A 6,974-nucleotide genomic window follows, 5' to 3' on the forward strand; every position below is an offset into this window, starting at 1 on the left:
ACCAAGAGAGGAAACTGACATTTCCAAGATCGACTTTGAGTTACGTTTTTAGCGCTAATATCAATTTAGAGAAAGAAGTATATTTTCAAAACATAAAGAGCTAGTATCATATTTTTGGAGCAGTATTGAGCACCCATATGAGGGAACGTTCATAGAACCCAAAGCCCCTATAAATCATGTAGACACCATAGGTAGGAAAGAGTCATACTTCTTAGATGAACTCTTTTAACAGTATGCTAGTGGATGAATTAGGCAGTTCAGGTGTTATACTTTTGCCGGGTATAAAACATATTAAACACAAAATCTATCTCTAGATGGAAAGTCAAGCAATAGTAAAACAAGAATATAAAAATAATTTTAATTGACAACCAAAGATTAATTCATAAAGCCTCAAATACTAAACAATCAATTCATAACTGCAACATGATACTAGGGCGTTTACCTAGTAATGCTCATAATTCTCAAAAAATATAATTTTTCATAAACAAATGTAGAATAGAAGACTTAGGATAACTACAAACTTGATTCTTGTCGTTGCACACTAAAAAAATGTCAAACCCTTACATTGGCAACCTACGATTTATCTATAATATTAGATAAAGTTCAAAGCCAATCCTATTCAAATTAGAACTCCTAGTTAATGTTTAATCCTTGGAAAAGTCGGATTAAGCTTGGGGTGGGACGACTCTGATATACCGTGGTTTCGTGGTATTATTAATACTTTTTCCTTAAGTTTAGTGTGTCCAAAATCCTTTTTGTACTAATTTTTATATAAGTTTCTTTTTGTATTGCAGGAAATCTGTCAAAAAGCTGAATGCAGAGATTTTGAGCGAAGAATTGCAGAAGAGACCACCTACGGAGCTTATGACGGTCCGTCGTGCTTGTGACGTTCCGTGGGTGGCAGCGTAGTGCAGCTGCTGAATGAAGATGGGGAAGTCTGACCAAGTGTGGGATTACGAAGCTTGTGATGGTCCGTCGTGGCTATGATGGTCCGTCCTGCAGGTTCGTCGTGAAGATCAGAGAACTGATCCCAGTACCCAGATTCCAAGAGTTGAAGTGTTTTGGAACGAGACCCTTGACGGACCGTCGTGCCTATAACGGTCCGTCATACTTGCCGTCGAGGGAAATGAAGATAGCAGCAGAAGAAATTGCACAAGTATAGGACAACGGAGTCTATGACGGTTTCTCGTGACCACGAAGGTCCGTCGCGAGGTCTGTCGACCCAGCTGCGTTTTGGCAGATTTCCAACAATTAGAATCCTTATTTAATTAGGTTTTTATATTTTTATAAATATTTTGAAAAACCTAGTTTTTGAGGTTAGACTCGGTATTTTTAGACTCCGTATTGTGAGACACCAGATAGTTAGACTCCGTATTATTAGACTTTGTATATTATTGTTAGATTTTGAGATTCTTGCAAGTGATTTTTGGAGATTAATCAAGCAAACTTTGGATTTTATTCTTTCTCATTGAAGTAAGTACATGAATTCATATTTAATATATTTGAATATTGTGTTTATGGCTATTAGTAACTAAACTCCATAACTAGGGTTGTGGGAACCATGGGAAAATAATGAACCATAACTAAAATAACAATTCTAGAATAGTGTCTTGCAAGTATTAATAATTCTTTCATTTAGAAGTCTTTTTATCGAATGGCCAACGTTAGAACTCGCCTTAATGCTACTTTCCCAGACCAAGGAGGTAGATAATAGGAAAAGAATTATTAACTTAGATTTTGTGTATACTATCTAATAGGCTAGTATTGATTGGTACGAGATAATAACTCAGTCAAATATCGAATACGATGCTTAATATGAGGTGAGGATAAGGGTTTGAATAGCAACACACGTAGCCAGAACAAGGTGCGGAGTGAGATTTTCTAGATGCCGGACCAAGGATTTGAAAATACATAACTTATCACTTTGCATGCAACATACTAGGAAAGAATTGTTATAGTTAGAGTTATCAAGTTATGAACCTTTGGGGAACACGTAAACCCTAGTTACTTTGATTAATTGATTAAAACCAAATATTAAAAAATGTCAAGTGTCTCTTTCAAGTTCGGTATTTATTTTCACTTATTTAGAGATAGAAACCCCCCTTTATTGTTTTTACTTTCCAAGGAAGTCATTGACCAAACAATAGTAATAAAAGGTTGAAGTTAAGTCTAGACTATTTTCCTCGTGGGAACGAGCCCAACCTCACTAGTTGGGTTATATACTTGACACGACCGCTTTACTTCTTATTTGAGAAGTAAGTTTGAGCGTATCAAATTTTGGCGCCGCTGCCGGGTAATATAGCTTTTAGATTAACTTGAACTTATTACTATTGTTTAGTTGATATTTTCTTGATTTTACTTCGTTTTATTGTTTTTGATTTCTTTTCAGAACTATCCTCCTTGTATGCAATATACACGGAGAGATTCACCTCATTCTTGAAAAGTGTTCCAAATCACCGTATAGATGATGAGTAAATGAATAAATACTTCTATTGGGGACAGGATGACAACAACAAAGCTGTGTTGGACACTATAGCAGGTGGATCTTATGGAGAATGCTCTTATGCTGAGATTGCTGAAAAATTAGTGAAAATCTCCCAAAATAACAAAGCCTGGAGTACTAGGAAGTCTAATACAGGGAGAAACACCTTCGCAATGCAGTCCACTCACAACCCAGCCACAGATGAGATTTGGGAAGAAATGGCTCAGATGAGAACTGAGCTTGGGTTGGTACTAAAATATGTCACAGGGGGTGCCGAAAAAATAAATGCAGTCAACTACTTGGCTAAACCACCACCTCCTAATGATGAGTGCTATTATTCGGAGGACACTTATGCAGTAAATGAACAGATGTGGGGTTTCCGACCAAGCGCCCAAGGCTCAAATATGGATAATTTGCGCCAAGGTCAAGGGAACCAAGGTTGGAACTATGGTAACTACAATTGTGAGGGTCATTATGTCCGAGATGGAAACTACAATCGCGACAACAACTTCAATAGGGGTAACTATGCTAATAGAAACGACAGGAATGAGCCCTATGTTCCTCCTCCAAATCCTGAAGTTACTCCTAGGGATGGTGGAGACAGTATGGCGCGAGTTGAGGACATGTTGCACAAAATGATGAGGAGGTTCGATGCTAGTGATGAGAACATTAAAGAGTTGAGGTGTCATTTAGCTAGTATTGGGCAAAAATTTGATACACATGCAATTTCGATTAAGCAGATCGAGTTGCAAATGGACCAATTATCTGTGACAGTGAACACACGGCAACCGGGCACTCTTCCTAGCAACACTGTCCAAAATCAAAAGAATGATGCGCACTACATGGCCATCACTACTCGGGGTGGTAGGCAAACCATTGACCCACCTATGCCATCTACTGAGGAAAATGTGAGAAAGTATAATGAGAATATGGTAAAGGGTAGTGGTGAAGCAGAGGAAAGTAATGGAAAAGATGCAGAAGTACCTATCAAGATAATTCCCATGCCTAGGCCACCCCCACCTTTCCCTCAGAGATTAGTGAAAAAGACTGAGGATGGTAAATACCTGCGCTTTATATAAATGTTGAAGCAGCTTTCTATTAATGTCCCTTTGGTAGAAGCTCTAGAACAAATGCCCGGTCATGCAAAATTTATGAAAGATCTAGCCACCAAGAAAAGATCGGTCACTTTTGAGGACGATGATAGATTGCAGCATTGTAGTGCTATTGCTACAAGATCCCTAGTACAAAACAAAGAGGATCCGGGTGCGTTCACTATCCCTTGTACAATTGGGTCATTACATTTTGCGAAAGCATTATGTGATCTGGGGGCAAGCATAAATCTCATGCCCCTCTCAATTTACAAGAAGTTGGGTTTTGGGGGATCCAAAACCATTGCAATGCGGCTACAGATGGCCGATCGTACAGTGAAAAGGCCCATAGGGATACTCCATGATGTGCTAGTAAAAGTGGAGTCATTCATCTTTCCGGCTGATTTTGTTATTCTTGATTGTGAGGTCGATTTTGATGTGCCTATTATTCTTGGGAGGCCATTCTTTGCTAACGGTAGAGCATTAGTTGATATGGAGAAGGGACAGATGACATTTTGGTTGAATAATGAAGAAGCGACCTTCAACATTTGTAGGACCATGAGGCAGAGTGGTGAGCTCCAATCGGTATCTGCCGTAGCCCACAGAGAAAAGATGAAGAAGGAGAATGAACAGAAAAATGCAAAATAAGAGTTTATGGTTGGGGATATGGTTCTTGTAGACAGTTCTGGGGTGCCTTGTTTTCCGGGCAAGCTCAAGTCTAAATGGACTGTCCCTTAGTTGATTACCCAAGTATTCCCTCATGGAGCAATAGAGTTAAAGGCCAAGGAGGGAGTGCGGTTTAAGAGGAATAGAGATAGAATAAAACTCTATTTTGGGCATAGAGCATCGTGGAATAAATTGATAGAGGCATACCATCTTGAAGAAGTCTTAGTAATCAAGTGTCCTCAGTCGTATTGCGACATTAAATCAGGCGCTTGTTGGTAGGCAACCCAATACTTGTAATCGTCTTAGTAATGGTAGCATTCTCTATTAATGAGTTTTAAATTTGCAGGCACATCACAAGGAAATTCTGCAGAAAATTACTCTGCAGCAGTCACTGACGGATACATCGACGGACCGTTGCGCCTGCGACAGACCGTCGTATGCATCCGTTGTACCAGGTACATTTTTGTGTCATTATGAATTAAGGGCACACACGACGGAACCAACCACGGGTCATCACAATTGTTACGGACCGTCGTCGAGGAAAAGTCGCGTGATTAATGAGGTACACCCGACCCGACACGGCTGGACCCTTTTCCAAAGTCAGACCGTTTAAACTCCCCACCCCTTCTTATTTCACCCCATTACTTCATTATTTCTCCCATTAGTATCTCTTTTCAACTTCCACATTCCCTCCCTCCGATCATTTCCCCCCTCACAATTCTCCCAAGCCCTATAGTGTTTTTCTACTAGTGAAAACCGCTGCTGTGGGTGTCTACCATGCCACCGCGTACTTGTGCATTTGTTTTTCTCCATTTCTAAGGTATGTGTCTCTAATTTATACTCATTTATCTTGCATTCGTGTTTACTAGTTAGTATTAAGCTTAGTTCCTCGCTTTTGCATTGCTAGTTTCCTAGGTAGTTGGGTTAGACACACGTAGGTCCAACATTCTACAAGGTTGATGTAGGTTCATCGGGGTTGCTTAGGGTACCTTTAGTTCTATCACTGTCAGTCAGAACAAGACCCCGATGATAGACCGTCGTAGCCATGACGGACCGTCGTAGCCACGATGGACCATCGTAGGGTCTGTTGTACAAGCCCTAGCACCCCTGTCTTACAGGACACATATGACGGATCGTCGTCCTCGCGACGGTCCGTCCTGCACAACCGTCATGATAGACAGAGACTCTATTTCTAAGGGTCTCTCATTTTTTCCAAGTGTCCTTCAACGGACATATGTGACGGACCGTTGTACCCACGACGGTCCGCTCTGCATGACCGTCATACGGGTCAGAGACCCCACTCCTAAGGGTCTCCATATTTTTTTCCAAGTGTTTTACAATGGACATCTACAACGGACCGTCGTAATTGTGACGGTCCGTCGTGCACACACCGTCATGCTAGTCAGAGACTCTCCTTTAGGGTTCTCTATTTATACAGAGTCCAAGTACAACACGACGGACCTCACGACGGTCTGTCATAGTCACGACGATCCGTCACCAGGCCCGTCCTGTGTCTCTGTTTCTACAGCAATTGCTTATTATTTTCACTGTTTTATTTCGTATGGTGTCGCTTCTCTTGTTTGCCACTACTCGTACTAATAGTGATCCTTTGCAGGTACTATCTACTATGGCACCCAAGCAAGACCGAACCTACGCACGCGGGCGATCAAAGTCTGTTGCCCCGTCTGCACGCTTGATCATCGACTCTGATGATGAGCGGGACCCTGAGTATGTGCCCCCTGGAACTTCCACACCTTCCTGTGCTGCACGTGCTCCCAGAGCCACACCCAAGACGGTGGCTTCCGGCGTAGTCACTGCCTCCCAGTCTGATGAGGAGCGCACATTGACCGACACACCCTCTGGTCAGCCACAAATGAGGAAGGAGCGTTTGGCTCCTGTGGAGTATCATGGTCCGAGGAAGCTTCTGGCTCTGCTGAGGTTCCCGCACCCGCCACTATTGCAGTGTCGGCCTCGTCTGATGAGGCTGACAGTTCAGACTCTACATCCGGCACACCAGCTCAGGTCCCCACCCCAGCCTCTGACCAACCAAACCAGTGGTGTGTCGACGGCCAGTTTCAAGTTTACTCCGACGCCAAGTTCCTGACTAATAAAGGAGTAATGACTCTAACACTCACCTTGGAGCGGCGGGTACTTACAGGGAGTCTCCCAACGATGCTGGAGATCCACAACCTCTTCACCAGGCATCGCTTAGAGTGGACAGTACGTCCGTTGGGGCGATACAGCAAGGAAATGGTCTGAGAGTTCTACGCATCCTACGTAGCGACTCTCCGATCATAGATTGATAGGCGGGATGCTCCCGCTAAACAGGCCCCACTGGTGCAGGTTCGATTTCGGGGCGTGCAGGTTGACATTTCCCTGCCAGCCATCCGCCGGTTTCTATACGGCGAGAGTGCAGATGCTACTCGGACCCCCATCACTGCCGAGTTTGACTACCGCTGGCAGATAGTAAAGGATGGGCAGTTCTTGCGCGAGCCAGCATTGAGAGAGACCACCAAGAGGTTGATGGCCCTGCACATGTCAGTAGATGGAGAGGGTGCCGATTGGGTCACTGAGCCGAAGGGGGCAATCAATAAGGCCAACCTCACGTTCATAGAAAAGTTCTTGTGGCTGCTCGTCCGTCACTGCCTTTCCCCCACAACTGCTGAAAACATCGTGACCAGGGATCGAGCAGTGTTGATAGCGGCGATGATAGCCGGATTCGAGGTGGAATTCGCATG

This window comes from Solanum lycopersicum, chromosome 9, assembly GCF_036512215.1.
Source record: "Solanum lycopersicum chromosome 9, SLM_r2.1".
Taxonomy (NCBI): Eukaryota; Viridiplantae; Streptophyta; class Magnoliopsida; order Solanales; family Solanaceae; genus Solanum; species Solanum lycopersicum.